We start from the raw sequence: 25066 nt of genomic DNA on the forward strand, positions 1-25066 counted from the left end.
ATCGTTATTCCGCATTTTTTTCTTGCTCTAGATAATTTCGAAGCTTTTTAGATTCCTCTCGTAGATTCGCATTTTCAGCTGATATTTGCCTAACTTCATCATGAAGGGAATTATTGAGACAGAAAAACTTTTCTGCTCTGCTAATATTTTATCCAGCAACGCCTGAAGCCGTTTCATTCCTTCATCAAATTTTGCTTGAGTGACAGCCATAATGAATGCTATAATCCGCACGTAGAAGTCTACACTTGCATCAAATTACGCAATGGCAAAGTCCAAAACACTATCAAATTTAATCCTTTTAACTTGAAAAAGTAATCTGATTATAGGAGTTCACTCTTCAATAGCTAGATAATGACTGAATGACTTGTTAAGAACGTTACTGTGCGCCTTCATAAATGAACTGTCGCAAAATCTCTGTGTGTTAGTTTAACATTAACGGGACTAAAGATAAAGTGTCAAGCCTGGAAGAAAAGTTGAGCCGTCTTGATGTCCTTTTCCTGCAGGAATATTTGCTTCCTGCCTGTAGCGTGAACTTTTTGCGAACGAATCGTGATCACATTGTGTTCAGTCCCAACGCTAGACGGACTCGGGGTAAGCCTTCTGGTGGTCTTGCGTGTTATATCTGACGGACTCTTGCAGATTTATCCCCGGTGTGTTACCACTCATCTGAGCACTTTCTAGCTGTAAGACTTGGTGACACTGTCCTAATAAATGCTTACCTGTCGCATGATAAAAAGTCGGTCCATGTCGCATGATCAGTATTCCACTAGCATTCATTCAGTGAACACCTAGCTTGAAAACGGATATTTTATAGTCTCTGAACAATAAAGAACTGGTTTCTTCAACTAAACGGATTAAGACACAGGTGAAATTTGTTGCGCCATTGACTTTTTTTTTAGTAAACATACTGTGAGCGAATTGATCTGTGTTCACCTTTGGTGCCAAACTAATTGGTATTGAAATAGACTGATATTAGTTGATTATATAAAATATTTAGGATATATATTATGGAATCTTTCGAACATTATTTCAACTAAATTTTGCACTGTGGTTCTTAACTCACATGAAGATGAGGTGCTTTCACTTTTGTCCTCTCTTTAATAGAAAATGCCTGCATTTAAAGAGTTTGATATCACGTTAGCTAACTTCAAAAATTATCCTCATTGCCCAGTAAAGATAGTAAAAGTGTCCATGGATAGCAAAAGAAAGCCATCATATTTGGTATTTTGCTATTGGTCACATGATGAATACAGACTTGCTGAAGCCAACTTGTCAGAATATAATCCAAGCGTTAGCCGAACTTCAACAAAACATACTGCAGGTGTAAAGGCTGCATTTGAGGAATTGAAAAATTTGCCAGATATTTACAAATCCCTTTCCAAGGCATATAATGCATTAACAATTAAGGAATCTAATAAAGGAGAATGTGCTTCATTGATGGATAAAGTCACTTCTACGGAACTTGACATGGAAAAAACTACGCGAGAGTTAATGCAAAATATAACTAAGAAGGTTAATGAAAGATTTTCGGATGCTGATTCTTTTCGCCAGTCATCCCAAGACATTATTTGTCAAATATATGACGCGATTACTCTTGATTATCAACCAAAATTTGAAAAAACTGAACAATCGCTGAAAACTCTTCGCAACCAAATTATAAATCAAGAAGAGAAAATTATGAAAATTGAGATTAAACTAGATGCATTTGAACTAGCAAGACAGCTTGATTCGCTTATTTCGCATGGTTTTAAGCAGCAGTCGGGTACTGATCTACAATCAACAATTCTATAATCTTTCGTAACCTAAATTATCATGACGAAGATAAATGTTGCCGAATTAACGAATATTTACAGATTCAAAATATCTTCTGCTTTAACCGATGCCTCCCTAAACCACAAAGTCCCTCCTGTTTTAGTTAAATTTGTGAATAGTGATATAGCGAAGAAAGTATTTAAAGCAAAAGCCAGGTTAGCTTTAAGTGGAATTTTCCTATCGGAAGCATTGACAAAGAGGCGACGTGAGATCCTATATGCCGCTAAGGACAAATTTGGCCATAGAAATGTTTGGACTGATTGTGGGCAAATTTTGGCAAGGCCAAACGCTGAAAGTGTCACTAGAAAAATTCATACTCTAGCCGAGTGTGTTTAAAAATAAGTTTTTTTTTTTTTTTTTTTTTTTTTTTTTTTTTTTTTTTTTTTTTAGATATGTTTAGTATCTTGCAGTATTGCAGTATTGGTATGATTGTTGTGATTTTATACGTATTTATTTATATTTGTTGTTTTTATTTGTAGCCTCTTAGTTATTTTTTTATTTATTTTATTTTGTGTGTGTTGTGGTGCAGGTTTGATACACAGTCTCCTTAAATTATATGAATTTTTCAAATTCAGGCTCTGGGGATATTTACTCCCTTGATGTTACTTCAATTACAAAGAAATCCCTTATATGTTTTGAGTATTATTAATAATTCTATTGGTCAAATTAAAAGAAATTCCCTAAATACTTCCCAATCAATTACTAGTAAGTATGTTTCTGATTTAAAGTGGGCTACTAGACGAGATGATCATTTTTCGGTCCTTCAACTCAATACTCAGGGTCTATGCTCATCGATTTGATCAGTTGAGGCAGATAGTTTTTGATGGGCGACCCGATGTTATCAGATAATGTGAGACCTTTCTTGATTCTAGCTATGAAATCCTTATGGATGTACCTGGTTACAGAATGGTGCGACTAAATCCTAGTGAGATGGCAAAGAGGGGTCTAGTAATGTATATTTCTGATATTTTTCCCTATACTGTTCGAAGCGATCTGTCAAGGAATGCCGAAGAGGTTTTTGAATCCCAGTTTATTGAAATGAAATTAAAAATAAGGTTTTGATAATTGGTAATGTTTATAGATCACTCAGTGGGTCCGTCCCTTCTTATCTTCAGGTCCTTGATGAGGTCTTGGATTTGATAGGCAGACGTCCATGTGAACTTGTAATAATGGGAGACTTTAACTTAAATCTAATTGACATGGCTTCCTCTACTACGATGGATTTTCTCTCAGATATGCTCACCGCTGGGATTCTAGGAACAACCTGTATTCTGAATCGTGTAACTGATACGTCAGTGATTTTAATTGATAATATTTTTTCGCCTCTTGATTTGGTTCAGAAATCTGTTGTAGTGACTAATATTTCAGACCATTTTCATTTATTTTCGATTTTTATCCTTGAAAAAACATTGAGTAAGGCCATTCCAGCATCTGCTTCACCTTCTTTTAGGTTTGGATTAAATGAATTGATCCGCCTTAGATCCCATTTAGCTGAGAAGACATGGAATTTTTTTGGTGACGATAATGATTTTTGTTTTAAGTTTGATTCCTTTTATGAGTCAGTAAAGGAGTCTATTTTTGACGTATGTGCTCTGTCCTCCTCTACTTCAAGGTCAAAAAGATCTATTCCTCTTAACCCATGGATGACCCCTGGTCTTCTAAAGAGTTGGAGAAGAAAAAATAATCTCTGAAAAGCTTTTAAGTCAGCAAAGCCATCTTTGAATGCTGCACGTCTTCAGCAATTCAAACTCTACAGGAATGTTTTCAATTCTTTATGCCGGAAGGCTAAATTCCTTTATTATTCCAAAAAATTCTCGGATTGTGGGAAAGATATTCGAAAAACTTGGCAAGTGATGAATTCCGTCCTCGAACGTTCTTCTCCGGCTCCTTCTATCCCTCCAAGTCTTGTAGTTGATGATGTGGTTGTTGAGGGTTTTTCATTTGTTCAAGAAGCATTTATATCATATTTTGCCAATATTGGGAAAACCACAGATTCTTCAGTAAGGGCTTCACAGTCAAAACCAGAATACAAATCTTATCTTGGTCCGCCTTGTCTCAAATTGATGGTGTTATATTCTGCTTCTTATTTTGGAGTAGCCAGGATTGTAAATAGCTTGAAGGGTTCTTTGTCGTCTGGCCCTGACTATATTCCAACTATGGTAGTTAAGTTCATTCTTCCTTCAGTTCTTTCTCCTTTGACAAAGCTTATGATTCTTTCTTTTGAAAATGGGAGTTTCCCCAGTTGTCTTAAGCGAGCTAGAGTAATTGTTTTATATAAAAGGTAACCAAAAAGTGACCCATCCAATTCTCGTCCTGTATTTTTGTTCTCTGTTTTTAGGAACATTTTTGAAAAAACCATGCTTTCCCGTCTACTTGCTTTTCTAGAGGCTAAAAGATTTTTTAATGATTTTCAGTTTGGCTTCCGAGCTAAACATTCTACGGAGCATGCGTGTGTAGCTCTATTAAATTTTCTCCACACCGCGCTTGACTCTGGTTTGATTCCTGAAGCTATATTCCTAGATGTCTGTAAGGCTTTTGACTCTTTAACTCATGAGATTCTGCTATATAAGCTATCACACAATGGTGTAAGAGGACAGGCTCATGCTTGGTTTGATTCCTATTTGTCAGGTAGAACTATCTCCGTAGATTCCCTTTCCCACTTTTCGTCTGAAGTTGAGTTTGGTGTTCCTCAAAGCTCTGTTCTTGGACCGCATAAAATCGCTTTTTGTTTGGGTCTTTTCATTTTTTTTTTTTTTGTCTTCTTTGTTTTGTTTTGTGTGTGTGTGTTGAGTCTTTGAAAGGTTGAAATGCATTGCATTTTATTGAAAATACTTGTATTTGTTTCATTTTTGTTTCTCCCGTTTTTTTCCTGGCCATAGAACCTTACGGGGGAGTTTATATTGAAGTGTATTTTGTTGTGTTTATTGATTGAATAAATTGATTGATTGATTGATTGGTACAGTCATTCTCGAGCTTTGCCAAGTCTTGTGATAAGCTACAAGGTCTAATTAGTGGCATCGAATCTCTTGGCTACTCATGGCTATTTGCGGGTGATCTGAATTACAACATTCACTTAACATCCTGTCGTTCTGATACCCTGCTAAATGCTCTACAAGCTGCGCATAGGATTATAAATAAAGATTGCTGTTTCTCATATATCCATAATAGTGGTGCAGTTTCTGATTTAGACCATTGTGTGTGTTCGCCCCTTCTTTATTCGTCTGATGTTCATGTCGACGATGAGGAGAGAGACTATGACCACCTTCCTCTCATTTTTGATCTATCTATTAGCTCTACAATCAGCTTCAGTGCTCCTCCTAAGCCTCAAAAATGGACTTGCAAACGTGATTGGGGTAATGCAAATTGGACACTCTGTCTTTCGACTCTAGCTTTGCTGCTATCCAATATATCTGTGCCTTTCCATCTTCTTGGTGCCGGTTATTTTGTCAGTGATGTCCATGGTCAGCTAAATACTTACTATAGAAATATCATCTCTTCAATTAAACAAGCTGAAGCAAAAGCTGTTCCGTTTATTCGCATGCGACTTAACACCTGCAAGACTTTTTGGAAGCGTGATCCGGAACTTAAGAAAGTTAAGAACCAAGCCAAGTTTTTGTTAAAGTTGTGGATTGCTTGCGATAGACCTTCTAGTGGGCATGTTTTTAGCATCAAGCAGAAAACAAAATCGTCTTATAAGCGTCATCTTCGTGCAGTTCGGTTTTCGGGCGCTGAATTCCCGTCTTATGGTAAACAGCGGAAAAGTGTGCTGATTGCGTCTAAACTCGAAGATTCTTTCTCCACTGATATTATTCCAAGATTGTCGAGGATTAATCACGATACACGCTTCTTTTCCGGGATTAATTATGCTGTTCATAGCCGTTTTTCTGCTTTACTGGCAAAGGTTCTTCCTAATAGGGTGAGCCAAGGACATATTATTCCTGTTGAAAAATCTGATATTGTGAAATCTCTTCGACGGTTGAATTCAAATGCTTGTGACCTTGATAGTATTTTTGCGGCTCATCTTGATTCGCGTTCCATTAAACTTGTATCGCATCTCAAGTTATTATTTCAAATGTGCCTTTCTAGGTCTATTGTCCCTGATTAATTTTAAAAAAAGGAAAAGATCTAAATTCATGTAATTCGTATAGGCCGATTACTGTCGCATGAGACCATCTAGGCTGGCTGCCAAGAAGGCGAGATTAGCTTTAAAAGCTTGTCTCTAAGTATTTTAATTCCATCTGAATGAATTGTTCTCTGTCCACTTCGTTTGGAGTACCAGTCATGGTTGAACTTCCTTGAAGTAATGATATTAGGGCTGTTTTAAAACATTTTTAAAAAAAAACCTTTCAGTTTTAATGATTGAATTTTAATGTAAGTTTCTTTTATATGGTTTTTATTCTCTTCGTCTGTTTTGCTGAGGACGGCCCTTGGATATAGCGTCTAAATATTCATTTAAAGTTGCGTTCCACTGTCTTGTATAAAAATTTCCCTGTTGTTCTACTTATTTGTTTAAACTGGGATATTCTAAAATTGTTGGAATTGGTGGACATTTCCGGTGACAAGCACTAACAAATCCGTACGCAAATTTCTGCGACCATTCCGTGTTATATTACTCTGTTATGTGTATGCTTCTGAACAAAGGTGACGTAAAAAGGGCCAAGACAGATTACTATCGCTATTGCAAGTTTTTGCTATATTTACCGCGATCATTCCGGAGCCGGAGGTTAATGAGTCAGCATCAGGCAACAGATATTGTTCTTTCCATGGAAAAATTAAGTTCGAAATTACTTGATGATGCACCAATCCGTCTTGGTCCTAACCATCGTCTTAGCCGCCTGTTTAGCTAATTTTTTGTTTCTTTTTTGTGTATTTTTTGTTTATTTGTAGTTTTTTTCCTGGTACATCACTTTTTTCCCTTTTGTAAGTGGTAAGAATTATATTATTATTTTTCGTTTGTTTAACTGAATGTTCTTTTTAATTGTTTGTTTACTTTAAGTGCAGTGTGTGTTTATTTTTCTTCTTTTTTTCTCTTTACTTCATTTTTTATCACATTGTTTGTGCAGTGGGTTACAAATAAATTATTATTACTATTATTTGGCCCTTCTTAGGTCCCTGTTAGCAAAGTTTGCCCTCTTTTAATTTGGTGCAGGACTTTGTACTAGTAAATCATCTATCGGACCATTTTCCTGTCTTTTGGTATTCATTGCTAAGAAGATGGCGAGTAGGAAGACCTCTACTTTGGGCTTGGTTGTCGTTAAATATGGTCAAAATGAACCAATTCCTTTTAGGTCCCAGTTAGAAGAGACACCGTGGGACATATTGGACAGAGATTTATGAATTTATAGATTTTTTGGATCTCAACGTATGTACTATATCTACTTGTCTTTCTAGATCTGAAAGACTTATTCCCTTGAATCCATGGATGATCACAAACCTTCTCAGAAGCTGGAGAAGAAAATATAACTTTGCGGAATCTTACAAGTCAGTAAAGTTACCCTCAAGTCCAGCTGCTAATCGCCTTCAACCTTCCAGAAACTATAGAAACATTTATAATGCTTTTATTCAGAAGGCTAAACGCTTAAATGTTTTCAGGAATGATCGAATCGCAGAAAGAATATTCAGAAAACTTGGCAAGTTCCACCTTCTTGTATCCCTTCAAGTTGTTGGTTGGTGGCTCGGTTATTCAGTGTGAACTTGATGTTCAAGAATAATTTTTCTCTTATTTTGCAAACGTTGGAAAAACAACTGCTACTTTAGTAAGCTCCCCTCTTTAAAGACCTGATTTCAAATTGTATCTGGGTCCCACTTGCTTCAATGGCCCTGGGGCCACTTTCTAAGGCTGAGATAAGTAGACTCGTCAATCGATTAAAAGGTTCAGCGTCTTCTGGTCCTCATTGTATACCCATCAAGGTAGTGAAATTCTCTCTTCCTTCAATTATCTCTCCTTTGACAGACTTGTAAACTTATCTTTTGAGAATGAACTTTTTCTCAGTTTGCTTAAGCGATCTCGAGTGATTGTTTTATATAAAGGTGGATCTCAGAGTGTTCCAGCTAATTATCAGCAGATATCTTTATTGTCTGTATTGAGCAAAATTTTTGAAAAGGTTAAACTTTCCTATCTACTTTCCTTTTTAGAATTCAAGGATTTTTTCCATATTTCAGTTGGCTTCCAAGCAAATCACTCAACTGAGCATGCTTGTGCTACTCTTTTAATTTTCTACATGATTGGTTTCTGGTGTGATTCACACCGCTATATTTTTGGACGTCTGAAAAGCTTTTGTTTCCATGACCCACTAAATTCTACTCTTTGAATTATCTCATTACGGTACAAGAGGGATGCTAGTGCTTGTTTTGATTCTTATTTGTTAGGAAGGGTTATTTGTGTGGATCCTCTTTTCTACTCACCGTCTCAGTTTGAGTTTGGGTTCCCATAAGGCTCAGTTAAAGGACCAGTTCTGTCCTTACTTTATATTGAAGACTTTATTTTTATAGTTATGAGCCAAAAACAAACAGTCTGTTGTCGTCTATGTCACCACGAATCTTTCCATGCCCACAAATGTAGATCTCCATCAAGCTGGTGACGACGTTCTAGATCCCTTCACTTAAGACAGTCCCCTTGGCACTACTGTCAGAACGGAGCCTGAGCTCTGCATCAAGTTGACTCTTTTAAATGAGAGTCATTCTGTAGTCTGTTGCTAATGCATTAAATGTTGCCAAGTCGAGCTTCCTGATTTTCTCTCGAATTCCTCAGGCTTGCCCCCAAATTTTCGAAATTCATCTTTGAAGGAGTTCTCTCAGTAGACCCAGTGATCGTTATATTCGGTTCCTGGGTATTATTCTACATGACAATCTCTCTTTCAGACAGCATATTAGTCACATTAAAATGAAAAAATCAAGGAATCTCAAAATTTTTAAAAAGCTCAACCACATTTTTTCTTGGTCGATTCTAAAAATTTTGTTTCATTGTTTAGTTCAGTGTTACTTCTCTTGTTGCCCCACTATTTGAATATCAAATTTTCTTCCCTTTTTATACCACTATCTATATGATAAAGCAAGGAACCTTATCCTTGAAAGAAATAGTTCTACTAATAAGCTACTGCATGACTTGAATTCACTTCATATTGTTTCATGTGTCTTTCGTTTTTCTTCGTTTACAAGGTGATGTTTCTGCAGGCCTTAGAACTAGACCGTCTCTAGTCTCTGGCCATTCTACATCCCATCTTTGTAATCATGATTGTACTCAAATTTCATTCAGCCCATAAGTCAGATCAAACTTCAACCCCTGATTGCTTGTCAGTCTTCCTGGAATACTTTGCCTGAGTCGGTTAGAAACTGTCCCTCATTCTGTGCCTTTAAAGGAATTGTAAAACTTTTTAGTCTCCGGATAGTTTAATTCTTTTTTCTCTCTTTTAACACTTCCGTGCGGTTGATGTCTCTGGTCCAAGTTGGAACTTTGTGCTTTTTTCTTTATTGCGCAAGGCACTTTGCTATGGCTTGATTTCCTTCGAGGAGTCAGTGGTGGGTAGCTGAGCGTTATTTTCCTTTTTAGTGTGTATTACGTTTTTCCTTTGGCAATTTTTTGTTTTTGCTTCTTTGTTTACCACTGCATTCTCCGTCATGGAGCCTTGCAGGGAGTATTTGATGTTGAGTGTTTTGTTTTTTACAGGCTATAAGTGCTGTAGATTTGTTAATGTTTTTTGTTGGAATAACAAAATCTTTTCTTATTTTATTTTTTTTGCCCATTTCCAGACCCTCAAGCACCCCCTTCTAAACAAAATTTGTAGGCCCATTAGCCCAGCAGCAACACTTGAAAGTTACAAGCTAATTGGAAAAAGTTTCTTGGGCGCCATTTCTGAAGAGGCAACAATGTCCCAAAACTAAAATTTCTGTTTTATGCTAGGTTCCATTTTGCCTAAACAATTAAAATTTTTAATTTCAATCCATTCCGAAAGAGTTCGTTGGTCCCTTTCTGGGATCATATTTTGCTCCTTCTGTGAAATAGGGTCCCCTTGGCTCCAAAAATTTCGGATAAAAGATTCAAGCCAATCAAAAAACAAATATGATGCCCCATTTTTAGGGGGGCGAGCCCCAAGGTAAATATTGTTAGTGCATTGAGGCCCTCTTCGCCCAAGAACTTACATGTGTCAGTGTCAAGCCGTTAGAAAAAGGTTTTTGGGCCCTATTCGGGGGGAAGAACACGTCTCTTTCTTTTTGTACATTTAGTCCTCATGGCCCACAATCTTGAGGAATTAAGGTTAGAGCTGATAAGAAAATCTTTGGGTCCTTTTGGGACCCCATTTTGAAGGGGGGTGTCGGTCCCTCAAGTTTTTTTTTAATATTAGGTTCCTCTCGAAACGAGGACTTGCGACTGCAGATTTCAAACTAATCAGAAAATACATGATCTTTGGCCTATTTTCTAGGCCCCCTAGAATCCAACCCTCCAAAAAAAAATATGTAATCCTCTTAGTCCACGAATCGATCATCAAATATTTCAAACAAATTGGCCCTTTTTGGGACCAAGATTTTGAAGGGGTCCAAGCCTCTGAACTAAAAATTTTCCTTAAACATCAGGATCTATTTCACAAGGGACTTACGGTTTTTAAGTTCCAAGCCATTTAGTAGAAAAATTTTGTTGGACCTTTTTAGGGCACCATTTACAGACAAACAAATACTTTTTCAGTTTTTTTTTCTTGTGCATTGAGGTTCTATTAACCACGGACATAAGAAATAGGTTTTGAGCTGATCAGAGAAAAGAAGTTTTTGAGCTGGTCAGAGAAAAGAAGTTTTTGGACCCCATTTTTGGGGGACTTTGTCCCCAAATTTTTGTTCCACATTAGGTTCACCCTGGCTCACAGACTGATGGTTGTAAGCTTCAAACTGATCAGGGAGAATTTTTTTTTTTACTCATTACTGGGCACCCTAACACTTTTCTCCCTCTGAACAACAGGTTTGGTCCCCCCCCCCCCAATCCCAGGCAATGATTCTGAAAAGTTTCACGCCAGTCGAAAAAAAAAAAAAAAAATTAAACCATTTTTTGGGCCACATGTTAAAGGGGGAATTAAATTTTCGCTTCGATTTCTTACTGTGCATTGGGGTCCCCATGGTCCAAGGGTTTAAGGATATAAATTTGAAGCCAAAAAAAAGTGGCCCTTTCCGGGGTTATGTTTTAAGAGGCCTGTGCCAACAAAGTAAAATTCTTTTGGTACATTGGGTTCCCTTGGCCCAGGGACTTGCAGTTTTAAGTTACAAGACTTCAAAAAAAGTATTTTTGAGGTCTCTGTTGAGCCTTGTTTTTGGGGGAACTAATATTTTTTTCTATTTTTTTCTTCTGTGTTTGGGTTCCCTTCCCCAAGCCTGAAATAAGTTTCAGGCCAATCACTGAAAAAAAATAACAGCTTTTTTTGCACTTTAGGTTTCTATTGGCTCAAGGATTTATAGCTGTAAGTTTCAAACTGATCATCAGACAAGATTTTTGTTCACTTCCGGGCCTTCTAATAACCCCACCCATAAAATGCGCCACGCATAAAATTAGCCCAGAGAACGATTCCTGAAAGTTCCAAGCTAATCACACAACCAAGAACAAACAGGTCTGCCCTTTGCACTATAAATCCTGTTTGCCATTTACATTATTTACAGCCCTTGTCCCAGACACTGTGGGAGTCATGCCATTCCCAGGAGTATATTTATCAGGCCTTACAACTATTCTTGATAAAAAGTTACCCTCAGAATTTTATTTGATGTCTTGAGGGATTACAGTTCACCTTCCAATCACTTTCAACCATTAAAAATAGCATTAGAACGTTCGATTCCAAATCAAATGAGCCCCCTCCCAAGTTTTTAAAACCATCCCTTTCATTTAAAGTGACTAGCAAAATCATTAAATAATTTACACTGAAGACACAAAGATCTTTATTAAGGTAACACTAGAGAATTGCCTCTGATAATCCACGGTAGAAGCCCAAAACACGCTGATGCTCTTAAGAGATCACCTTAATAAAATAATATGGTTCTCTTCAAAATGGAGATTATGGGAAAATATATAACTCACCTTGACAAGGATGACATTCAACAATTACATCATAACTGCTATGATCCCAGCAAGCATCTGAACTTGATGTGTTTGAATGGATGTTATTCAAACCAAAACCTTCACGAGATGCAAAGTAAGTTTCAACACCAAGAATGACAACAGAGAACCTGCAAAATAGTGTAAATATGAATGAGCTTTAATCAGCAGCAAAATTAATCATTCATAATTCTACTTGTCTCCTCAGAATACAAAGCAGGTGAATGTACACTATTCTCAACTGTGTTGCAAAGCAAAATTTGATTCTACCTTCTGTTTTGAACTTCTGGGGCCATACCTGATTTCAATGTAAGGACTTTATTTCCACAATGATATTTGCTGAAAGTAATGTTTTCTTATCTTAAGGTGCAGGGAAAAGAAATCTTGACCACAGAAAGTTTGGTAATCAAATATTTTGTTTTAAAGAAATCTACAGAGACACAAACATGCAATGTGGGAATTTCCCATGCTTCATGGATGAGTAGTAGAAGGATGAGTGATTGCCCTGTGTATAGCTCCACAAGATAAACTGCAAACATATATGAAGGTGCAAAGTCATGTACAATTTATATTGACATTTCTTCCAATAGCCAACTGCCTGCAAGTTCAACAAATTTAAAGAATGACACATTCTGAGATCTATTGGCTGACCTCAACAAATTATACAGAATAATTGGTGCAAATCAAAGAGCCCATTATTCAGTCATTGTGGTGATTTCCAAAACAGGCACTTTCAAATGTTTCTATACATCATACTTGGGACTGGGGGACCTTCAACCATAAGAAGATACAGTAAGGTATGTCAGAAGTATGTATGTCTGACCTCAATTCCAAAACCTCCTCTCAAGAAAGCTTTTGTCATCTCATGACATCCCCGGTTTACCTTAGGAAAAGACTGAATAGAGCCTATTCCACAAGAACAATCATTTCAGCTTATTATTTTAGACTATTACAACCAGTTCTTTGAGATAATGTCAACCATAATTTACACACCTATCAGATAGTCTCATACTATAAGAAGTACTCTGCATGATATGGAATTCCTTATACCATAGCATCCTAAAATGATCCATACTTAGGACCAGCAAACTTTAATAAAGATTCTAAAAGACAGGTAAATATCTCACAAGAGCTTGTCTTTGATGTTTCCTCAGTTAAGTAGATTGGCAGAAAGGTGTATACATACTACCAGGGATACTCCTATCAAGTCAGATTTAGCAGTAGGTGGATTTACATTGACTTTACTCAAATAAAAAATCCTGTTGATGCTCTGGCATTCAGCTCAGTTGCTGGCAAGCCTAACTTTAAGATCAGTAGTTTCTTCCAGTGGAAGCCTACTTTTAACAAAAATCATGGTGAATTCTTGCAGTTGTGAAGGATATAACAACCACACCAGATGAAACAACAGAACAGAAAGTGTTAAGACATAAAGCCTTTTCAAGTAGGCCAGCCAGAAAAGGTCAATGTCCAGGGCCAAACATGACAATGAGGCATGATTAAGAGACTTTTCAATACCCCAGAATGTTATTGAGCAGGAGAATGAAAAGCTAAAGGGTGGATCAACAGTACAATTTAATGATAAAAGAAGTATATCAAGTTTATATTTCCACCCCCTACCTCTGGGTGCTGGAAAGCCTCAGGACTGTTCATCAACTTGGAAAAAATTTTGCTAGGGCAATAGACCTTTAAGAAGTAGATCTAAAGGCCAAATAAGTGTTTGTAAAGGTGTTTTCAGCCTAACACCTCCATTCCATTACAAATTACAAGACTTTGAATGGTGGTAGGAAAATCAGTTCCAACTTTGAACAGAACTTCAAATTTGGCTTAAGGCCCAGCTCAAATCCTTGTACTACTTTGTTGAAGGCTACAGTCCAAGAAAAGCCAAACAAAAAGAATGTTTATTGCAAGTTGAGAAAAGTATCTATAGAACCCATTAGACCAGGATACAGTCACTTCTGCCAACGTTGAGTCATGCAAATCATCAGTTGGCAAGGAATGGTATAACAAGCCCTGGTGATTAGCTTGGGACTCACCTGATCAGTCAGCACACTGTCTTCATTGACTGGCGACTAGAGGATCATCCTATCACTGGCAAGTGTGATATAAGGTAGGCAAGAAGGCAGACTGGTATAGAATTATAATGGTAGCAATTAGAATATTTGGAAAGTGTTGAACTGGGAATCAAAAGCTGTTTTTTTTTCTATTTTTTCTGATTCTGGGTTATTTTGAAACAATAGCCACTATTTTCTTGGCTTGCAGCACAAGTTTGACTGAATAATATTATAGAAAGTATCACCTGATGTATGATAAGCCATGACATTTCTAAGTTAATGAAAGGCCACTAAACTACATTGCTTTACATTATAGAGATTAATTTATGATAGTCTTGTGCAAAAACTACCCTTGTAAAGTAGCTACAATAACGAAGTTGTTACTTCATTCTAATCAGAGTAGCCATATTTAATTGACTCTTATACTCTCTTTCAGTTTAATTGCATCCAGCCCAACCCCTCCATATCCATGGAAATAGCCCAATGCTAAACAATAAGTTTGCTGATTTTGCTGGTTTGTATTCTTTTGTTTTGTACTTACTTCTCATTAAGAACTGCTTTATAATGCCAAATTAAAAAAAAAAAAAGCAAACTTAGTGCAAAGCTCAGGCAACAGAGGGAGCAAACTGAGAGCAAATTTTAAAATCAACTCCAAAAAGTTTCCCTAAAAGGAAGAAACAAGAATTTTGTCATTGCAATTAGTTTTGACTGCTAGTATTCCCACAGGATTAGCTAATTTACTATAGATACAATTACTACTACTACTCAAAACTCATTGCACCACCAAGCTGCCTGAGGCAAACAGCTGTGCTAACTACTTCTCTCCCCCAACCTAACAATAGCTTCACTCTTCACCCCCTCCCATGAACTTCCAATTTCCTTTAGATATTTTCTTGAGACCTCTTCATGTACCATTTGGGATAACCTGTTTTTATTTGGCCAAAGATGGACAGTTAAAAGTACAATCTTTGGCTATCTAAAATTCACTGAATTTGATAAAAATAACATACAAACAGCATTTCCCTATTTTGGTTGATTGCTCAAAAATGGATGAAAAAGTGTCATGTGGAGCATATCTTCCCTTCTTCAATATTGCAATTGATGAGAAACTGTTTGATAAACTTCTGTATTATGTCACCTGAAAGAATAGCCACTAATATGGCCCTGGCTGTATGGTAAATAATTTTTCATCTAGTTCTAATTTTAAAATTTTATAATTTATTGGGATTCTATGTCAAGCCTTGAGATCTTGGATTTGGCCTCACAGTATAAGTTAGACATATAAACTTTACACTGTCTAACACTTACAAATACACTTACTTCTAAGGGTGTAACAACATATCTCAAGTTTATTTCCAGCCACTAAGGTATTATTGGTAATCATGGTGCAGGTGAAATTTCCAAAAACAAATCCAAAATAATGACCAAACAAATAGGAGACCTCTCTTTAATGAATAATTTCAGAGGCTTGTCTGATAAATAACAAGCCAAATTTAGGTCTATCTCCCTTTTCCACTAAATACTGTACCATTCCAAAATATATCATACAATCCTTGCAGGCTCAAGTAACCTTGCAAAAAAACAGCACACCCTTCAAAAATAAATTGCTAAAGTGCTTCAAACACTATACAGGCCTACTATTACTCTTAGTTAAATGTCTGGCTGACCACACCCTTACAAAGAGCATTGAGCTCAAAATATGTGACAGGTTTATCAGGTCCCTGGAATCTAAGGGTTTTCTACAAGACATATTAATTGCAGTAACTTTTAATAGTATAACATACTGTATCAAGATGGAAAAAACATAAAAGGGCTAAATATCTTGACTGGAAAACACCATAATTGCTAAGAAGGCAACATTTCTTTGAAGCCTAAAGGAGATGTTTTAGACTGCAGTTGCTGTTTTTCAGAAGAAGTAGATTACACAAAACAACTAATCAAAAAACAGGCTAGGGCTAAATAGTATTACTGAAAAGCCCACCTGCTGTTAAATAGAAGAAGAAGAAAAACGGCTAGAAAATAAATTTAAAATAATTATCCTTTTTACTACCATTTTGAGGAAGATTACAACTATTATCCTTTTTTGGTCAAGTATATTGGTTGATTTACCTGTTGTCAATATTTTTGCTATTTTTCTTGACAGAATGTAAAAACCAGATCCACCTGAAAGGGGGCCAGTCTTGGGAAGATGCAATAGTATCTCCACATCAAGTCCCCAATCGTGCAGTGAAAATCAAAGCTGAAGCATCTGACAATAACTAAAACAACACCATGATCACAGTTCAGGAGAGACCAGAAATCAACACAGTAGAAACTTCAGAGTTTATCACTGTACAAAGAAAATCACAAAGAAAGAAGCTTTCTAATAGTCTTCTACAGGCTATGGGTCAATACCAAACCACCCAACCATTCCTAATTTATAGCTCAACTCAACAAACTACAGAGAAACATATCCATGATGGAACAGTTATAAAACTGATTCCAAAATCCCAGGAGACCACTATTCTTACCTAAGAGCATATAGCTGATAAGATTTGCTCTCTTCAAGAGTCTAAGATGCAATTTAAGCATCAACATAGCTAGAGATGGCTCATTAAAAGTTCTATTCCTAGAAGCCAACCATAACCACACTGCTCTGCAGCTAACAACTGTTGAAAGCATCCATATGACAACTAAAAAGTGAAAACCTCACCAGAAAGAAGAAAATTTTTTATTATACAACATACCACCTGAAATTCCTGAAGCTGAACTAAAAGACAGTTTAATGAATGCTAATGGGGAGGCCACTCTGGTTAAGGCTATCCACCCTCTAGGGAAGCCAGAAATAAGCACTTCACAAGCAAGTAGGACAGTACTTTTCATATTGGATATACACCCCTAGATCACCCAACAAATATTCCTGTTTGGGCAGCTGATGGCACACAAAACATACAAGGGCCAACCAAACCAGTGTAAAAAGTGCCATAGGCTAGGCCACACCACACCTACAAGCACTGCAAAGCAACAACAAATAAATGCACAATCTGCCATGAAGAGCATGAAAACAAAGATTTTTTCTAAATATATTTTAAAAAACATAAGCCTAAGAAACTGTATCCTAAAATATATTCCCCTGCCTCCAATGACTACTGCTATTCTGATGTCTGCCCTCCCCCTCTGGAAAATTTTCTGGGAGTAGTCATGTAGACTAGGTTTATTTGGAGAGGATAAGAGATACATAAAGTGGCATATTCACCTTCTACCTAGCAAATGCAAATGTACTGATACTTAAATTTAACAGTGGCAACATTTGTAAAGAGTGGAGCACAAGAAATATACCCTAAGTGCTTAGGTAACTAGCCTTGCCTAACCTGGCAACTAGAATTTAATAGGTCTATCTATAAATGTAAGATTATACACTTTGGATGAAATAACCCTTGAATGCCAATACTTTAGGGAATACAGCAATGATTCTAAATAGCCAGTGTAAAAGAGATGCAGTCTGTAGTAGTTAAAGCCATCCAAACTCTCAGTATAATAAAGAGACCATTTTGTAATAGATCCCAAGCAGTGATTATTAAGCTCCTAAAGAGCTTGATCTGACCAAAATTAGAATTTGGGATGTCCATTGCTACTCTAATTAATAAGCTTGACCAGTCAATTCTTGAATCTGTGCAGCAGCAAGCAACAAAATGCATAAAGAGTATTCTACATTTGCCATATTCAACCCAACTTTAAAGGCTCAAAATACCATATGTCACATACCAACATAGTTGAGGGGTTATATACTGACATACAAGTTGATCTGCTGCAACCATGATACTATCCCAAACCTATTCCAGATAGATAGTTCTTCAAAAACAAGAAGGTACCTCCTGAAGCTTTATGGAAATATAGCCTACATATACAAGGCTACAAAACAAGTTTTCCTTTAACTTTGTGGTTGGCTATGGAACTCACTTAATCAGAATACAGTCAATCCCCTAGGGTGAAAAAAAAAACAGTATCCAATTCAGAAAAATTATGTAAAACTAAAACCCTCATATCTTATTACCAAAGAGGAATTGGGAAAAATTGTATATATCAGAAAAAAGCTAAAAATCTAAGCTAGGCTATAAATCAATATGGTTATTATTAAAATTGTTTAAGATCAAAAACTTGAAATTATTATTTTATTGACTAACCTACAAGAATCTCTTTTTGAAAATACCAATTATCCTATTTTGATGTATATCCTTTTAGTGTTTCAGTTTTATTCACACATCAACAAAAAGCTGACTTTCTTCTGATTCTAAAAATCTAACTTTTATTGCTTGATATTTATTCAGTAAATCACAAATATTAAGTGTAATTTTTTCTTTTCAATTGCTTGGTAAAACAGACCACATTTTTAGTTTATTCTGACAAATTATTGGTGAAAATTTGACCAAGAAGGTGGGGTTCTTGTTACTGCTCTCACATTGCATCATGCTGTAGTAAAATAGGGGTGGTACAAAAACCAATTGCTATTTTTCCAGAATGCCAAAGAAGAATGATGGCATTTGAAAAACTTGAAACAGTAGGAAAATGGTTTATATTTGAGTTACATAATAAATGAGGTTTGAATTGTTATAAATAAGTATTTTTGAACTATAATACTCTTGAACAAATTATGATACTATTTCAAGCATTTAATCTAGAATAATTTTAGTAGGCTAATAACTAGCCTAGGCTATATTGATGAATAGCTTAGATTCTTAGCTAGCCTATTCATTGATATATACAATTCTTCTCAATTCCTCTTTGGTAACAAGATGTGAGGGTTTTAGTTATACATAATTTTGCTAAACCAGATACTGGTCTTTTACCCTAGTATTGATAACTTCTTTGTGTGGTTATTAAAAATGAAATATCTTTGGGACCCCTTTATGGGCACAAGATGCCACAAGCCCCATAAACAATTTTTGAACTATGAAAGAGCATAAAATTGAAATCAAATGAGGTTTTCACTTTCATCTTGGCTAAATTATATTGCCCACTGCAAATTTACCCATCATTGATCTTAACAATTTCCTTGGTAGCCTAGGCTATTTAAGAATTTTGTACAGACAAAGAAAAATAATCTCTAGGAGTAGCCTTATTTTCTAGTTATCTAGAAACTTACAACTTACTTTAGCAGGATAAATATTGATACAATCAGTTTTTTTCTGCTACACTTTTCAATCATTTGAGTTTTGAATACATTACAACAATATCCCACGTAATCCGCATAGCACCATCTTTCATAGAGTGAAGCCCTCTCTCAATATCCTAAGAAACGAAATAGAGTGTACGCTATGTGTTTACGATCTTGCACCCGTGAAGTGTTAGGTTTCGCCTTCCGTGCCACATGTTACGTTTGGCCTGGTCTTGTCGTACGTTAAATGGTACCAACAGTCAGTCTAAAAGAGTAGGTCATGCTGGTACTTGTATGATATACCTCCTGCAGCTCAAGGAGTGAAGTTAGGTTAATCGTAATAAAATATACCCAAGTACAATAAAAATATAATACTTTGGAAACAAATGTGGGCTATGTATTTGCACATAAGGTGGGGTGGGGTGGGGTAAAGTACAGCGGTTTGCATGCACTTAGCAACAATTGTTTCAATATAATAAGGTGAGAATTGTTTTCTGATTTCATTATGTCCAAACGCTTTACCCCCACCCCCCTATTGTGCAAATATAGCCAAAATTATATATTTCCCGTCTATTATATTACTTCTCTTTGTCTTTTCTCACGCTAAGTTGAAAGAGACTTGCGAAAGAAACCGGTTTATAGTGCGTCAATGCATGAACAACTTGACATGCAGGGGGTAATTCATACAAGTATCAAACATACCATGAGTGTGGACTGTGTCCTACAGGAGCCTCCTTGAGGTAGAAATAGAAGTTTGGGCTAATAAAACTGGCATATATATGGGGGTATTAGTATCAGTAGAGATGAAGGGGAATTTAGGATCAATTCAATTTATAATAGTTTAATTAAAAAGTAGATAAGATATTCAACCAGTACTGTATTTTAATAATAGTTTAATAATAGTACAGTATTTTAATAATAGTTCTGAAACAAAAGATGACCTTGCGAACAAAGGTCAGAATGGGTTAAATGCTGGGAAAAGTAAACGAACTGCAGCTAAGCTTGCAAGCCAACGAATCCAGTCAATTTATAATTCAAAAATTGGTTAATGAACTTGTGGGATTTAATTAGGAGTTATGGGCCTGGGGTTAGCTGACCTTAATTGTTTTGGTTTAAGTATAAATATATTCTTCATTTTTTGATAGATTTCCATTCATATACTGTGAGAAGACGAGTTGAATCAATATAGACATTCGATTTTGTTTATACACCAGTAGGTGGAAGTGTTTATTTAATATGTGAGTTTTGTTTCCTATTTATTTATATTTATTCTTTTGTTTTTTTTCTTTCTTTTTATGTGTTTAATATGTATTATTCTGATGTAAGTTAAGTTTTTTAGAAAGAACATTTTTGTTTCATTTTTTCTTTTTTTTTTCGTTGAGAAAGGCTCCCGGATGTGGGGCCGAAATATTCGGAGTATGTTTGTTTAATTAAGTGTTTATTTTATTGTATTTTATTGTTTTTCTTGCTTAATTTTTCATGAATGGGAAAGCAGTGTGGTCTAAGAAATTATTTACGTCTAGCCTACGGGTGGCAAAAGACAAATTCAATTTTATTATTTTTTAATTTACCAAAAAAACATGCCAATATAATTACGCGACAAAAGTTTTGAGAAAAGTGTAAAATAAATAAAATAATTACAAAATCATTTTGTTTCAAGTATCATTTAAATACATATAATGAGGATAAGCACACGAGAAAGGTAAATTTACTAAACTTAAACCATGTGCTGAAAGATAAACGTTTCCAGAGATCACAAGTTGTACAAGAATAGATTTTTTAAAACATAGTCTTTGTGATTTTCTTAATACGAATGATTTCCAACAAATCATATCAATCTTCAAAAATTCGTTTGAACACACTTTAATAGTATTGAGGGAAAAACTACGCCAAAAATTTTTGTCATTGCAAAGAGAAGCTGAACAGCAAACAACATTAACACATAATCCTAAACATTTCACAGGTCCTGATATGATAATCTTAAGCAGAAATAAGATAAATATAAAACAACAGGAAATTCTTGAGAGAGGTATACAATTCTGACTAATTTCTAACGATGTACCGATAGAGGAAATTATTTCAAAGATTAAGACAGAGATTCTTAAGTTTCTAAATGATATAAATAATGTAGATGACTTAAGACTAGGGATCCTGAATATTTTAACAAATTTCGGTAGTTATCAAGAAAACGTTAAGAACAAAGATATATAAGTTTTAAAAGATTTAAAAAAAGATGAATCTCTAATAATAACGAAAGCGGATAAGAGCAATACAACAGTAATCCTAGAAAAAGATGATTATGATAGTAAAATAGAAACAATTCTAAATGATACTTCAACATATAAAAAACTTAAATCAGACCCAACAGAATTGTATGTTAAAAAATTAAGAAAGGATTTAGAAGACCGTAAAACAAATGGAAGCATCACACCATAGACGTATTACAAGTTCGTTCCGAGGGGATCAGTCAGCCGAAGAACATATGGTTTGCCAAAAATACATAAAACAGGTATCCCTTTAAGACCTATAGTTTCAACAACCAATTCACTAACGGTAAAAATCGAGAAATGGGTAGCAATGACACTTAAACCTTTTTTTATATCTCCAAGATTCGTATATAAGAAACTCGGAATTCTTGAAAGGTAAACCTATAAGTGTAGAAATATCAGAAGAATCTAGATTATTTAGTTTTGATATAAAATCAATATATACGTAAATTCCATTTGATAAATCGTTTAGTATTTTATCCAAAACACTTGAGGAGCATAAAAATGAGATAGAAGAATTATCTTCGGGAATCAAACTGGAAACTATATTAAATTTAGTTAAAATAACTAGCAGGTATACTAATTATTTCACGTTTAGAGATAATTTTTACCATCAAATTAGGGGATTGGAAATGGGAGGGCCTTTAAGTCGGTTGTTAGCAAATATTTATGTAGAGTATGTAGAAAATTTAGCTATAGAAACATATTTTTTAAAACCTAAATTTTGGGGCAGATATATGGACGATGTTTTAGTTATTTGGAATTATTGGGAATCACAAATTGAAAGTTTTTTGGAACATTTAAACAATTTGGGAGGAGAATTAATTTTTACAATTGAAAAAGAAACAGAGAATAAGTTACCGTTTGTAGATATTTTGATCCATAGAAATAATAATGAACTAGCGTTTTCAATTTACCGTAAACTGACTAATAACAACCGTTACTTGTCTTTCGCATCAAATCATCCGATCCAGGTAAAAAGGGGTGTGGTTATTTCTTTTGTTGATAGGGTATTAAAATTAGCATCACCAGAATACATAAGCAATGAACTAATTTTTATTAAGGATGTTCTAGTAGGTAATGGCTATCCGGAAAATATGATTTCTCAAATAATTGAAAAAAGGAAAAAAAAAGTTGATGGAACCAGAAATTTTAGAGGAAGATGGGTCAAGTCAAGAAACAAACTACATAACTTTGCCTTTTATCCCAATATTGTCAGAAAAATTAAGAAGAGAATTAAAAAAATATAATATAAAAACAGCATTTAAATCAGGACGAACTATAAGCTCTTTGTTAAATAAGAGGAAAGACAAGGTACCGGGAAATGTGCAAAAGGGAGTGTACAAAATTCCATACTCTTGTGGTAAATTCTATGTGGGAAGAACACAACAGATTTTAGAAAATAGGCTCCAGCAACACAAGAATGCCATAGATTGCTGTTTAAAACAAAGTAAAACACCGGAAACTTCTGATTCAATTGTTGCAGAACATGTTTGTAATTTTCCTCATCACAGTATTTTATTTGATCAAACAAAAATAGTAGATACATCTGTAAGACTTTTACAAAGTTCCAGGGAAATTATAGAAATAAAAATTGATAATATATGGGGGTATTAATATCAATAAAGATGAAGGATCAATTTAGGATCAATTCAATTTATAATAGTTTAATTAATTGCTGGTAAGACATTCAACCAGTAATGATTTTAATAATAGTTCTGAAACAAAAGATGACCTTGCGAACAAAGGTCAGAATGGGTTAAATGCTGGGAAAAGTAAACGAACTGCAGCTAAGCTTGCAAGCCAACGAATCCAGTCAATTTATAATTCAAAAATTGGTTAATGAACTTGTGGGATTTAATTAGGGGATATGGGCCGGGGGTTAGCTGACCTTTATTGTCTTGGTTTAAGTATAAATATATTCTTCATTTTTTGATAGATTTCCATTTATATACTGTGAGAAGGCGAGTTTAATCAATATAGAAATTTGATTTTGTTTATACGCCAGTACATGGAAGTGTTTATTTAATATGTGAGTTTTGTTTCCTATTTATTCATATTTATTCTTTTTTTTTCTTTCTTTTTATGTGTTTAATATGTATTATTCTGATGTAAGTTAATTTTTTTTAAAAGAACATTTTTTGCTTCATTTTCTCTTTTTTTCCGTTGAGAAAGGCTCCCGGACGTGGGGCCGAAATACTCGGAGTATGTTTGTTTAATTAAGTGGTTATTTTATTATATTCACTGCTTTATAAAAATTAAAACCCGCTTTTCTTGCTTAATTTTTCGTAAATGGAAAAGCAGTGTGGTATAAGAAATTATTTATTCTTAAAGAGTTGTATTAATGATGTAGGAGCAAAGGATATCAAGCTACAAAAGCGTCTGTTTGCAAGTAGACTAGAACCTGCTACACATTATGGGACAGAGACATGGGGACACAAAAGGGGAGTGGAAATGTAAACGATACAGCTTCATTATTTTAAAAGATTAATAGGGTTAGATAAAAAGTTTAATAACATTCTTATAAAGGGTGACCTGGTTCTTTTAGCTTGAGAAATAAACGGTTAGTACGCATGGTAGCTTATTGGGAAAACATTACTGCTATGCTTGATTCTCGGTTAACACAAAATGCTTTCAATGAAATGTTATTGGATAAAAAAAAAAAGATTTTTAGCCTGTGCAAATGAAGAGTATACTAGACGGTTGTGGGCTATCAGGCTGGTGGAATGATAACATTGGACCTGGGGTGGAAGCAGGATTGATTGCAAAAGCTGTGGGAAAAGGGCTACAGGATCAAAAGATCCAGGTTTGGCAAGAAAACAAGGTTAAGTCAAAATCCCTTGGAATATATATAAAAATTAAAGAAGCCTGGGGAGAAGAAACATATCTAAAATTTGGGCTCCAAAATAATATTTTAAAATAGGTTTTATCAGTAAGGGAGAATTTTATGCCCTTTAGGTGGAGAAGAAAGTATTTAGGGTTGATTAGGGTACCGAGGGGTCCCTTCACTTGTCCGACTTGCGGGGAGTCTGAAGATTTAGAAAATTTTATGTGTTTTTGCGAAGATCTAAAGGTATTTAGAAGGGAAATTTTTGGGAGGGATGTGATGCATCGAAGTTGTTTAGAAAATAAAAATAGGAAGTAGTTGCAAAGTGAATATTAAAAATTTGGGAAATTAGGGGATGAGACACAGGGAGGGTTTTCTATCGTAGGGTTATTTTCAAGTGTTTGAACTTATTATGTTTCGTTGTATTTGTAATATCCATGGGGCTGTAATACCCTTGGAGTTTTTTGTGAGAAATATATCTATATCCAGAGGCGTCCCGAGAGGTGGAGGGAGGGCCCTCCCCCTCCAAATTTTTTGGGATTCGGTAAAATTTTCGGCTAAGGCAAAAATTTCGGTAGGAATTTTGAAAAATCGGCTGAAATTTAGCAAAATTCTTGATTTCTGTGGAAAATTCCGCATAAATCAGGTATCGATTCGGTAAAATTTACGAAGGTCACCCCTCCCCCCCCCAATAAAATATTCCTTGAGACAACCCTGTCTATATCTATACCATACCAATATAGACGTCAAGATAAACACGTAAGACGCAAAAGTTCAAAAATGATTAGTTTATTACGGTGACTTACTGATTATAATGGTTCCAGTGTTAATTTATAAATATCCTTGTGTACCCAAAAATCGTACTACGATAATTTTCAATAATAATGAATGACTGAATGCAAATGAATG

At 35.2% G+C, this 25066-nt stretch overlaps 1 protein-coding gene across 2 annotated transcripts in view; it reads right to left on the minus strand.

The window, feature by feature from the left end:
• Window positions 1-19165, minus strand: part of LOC148953119 (glutathione S-transferase C-terminal domain-containing protein homolog) — a 168538-nt gene extending 149373 nt beyond the window's left edge. For both annotated transcript variants that reach the window (XR_016141691.1, XR_016141692.1), the window contains exons 1-2: window positions 19059-19165; window positions 11861-12009 (exon numbers count right to left, since the gene is read on the minus strand). The gene's annotated coding sequence lies outside the window, so the exon portion shown is untranslated. The remainder of the gene's footprint in view (window positions 1-11860; window positions 12010-19058) is intronic.
• Window positions 19166-25066: the final 5901 nt, after the last annotated feature.

Source organism: Artemia sp. Qi Xiang Cuo, chromosome 4, assembly GCF_049724085.1.
Source record: "Artemia sp. Qi Xiang Cuo chromosome 4, ASM4972408v1, whole genome shotgun sequence".
Lineage (NCBI taxonomy): Eukaryota > Metazoa > Arthropoda > Branchiopoda > Anostraca > Artemiidae > Artemia > Artemia sp. Qi Xiang Cuo.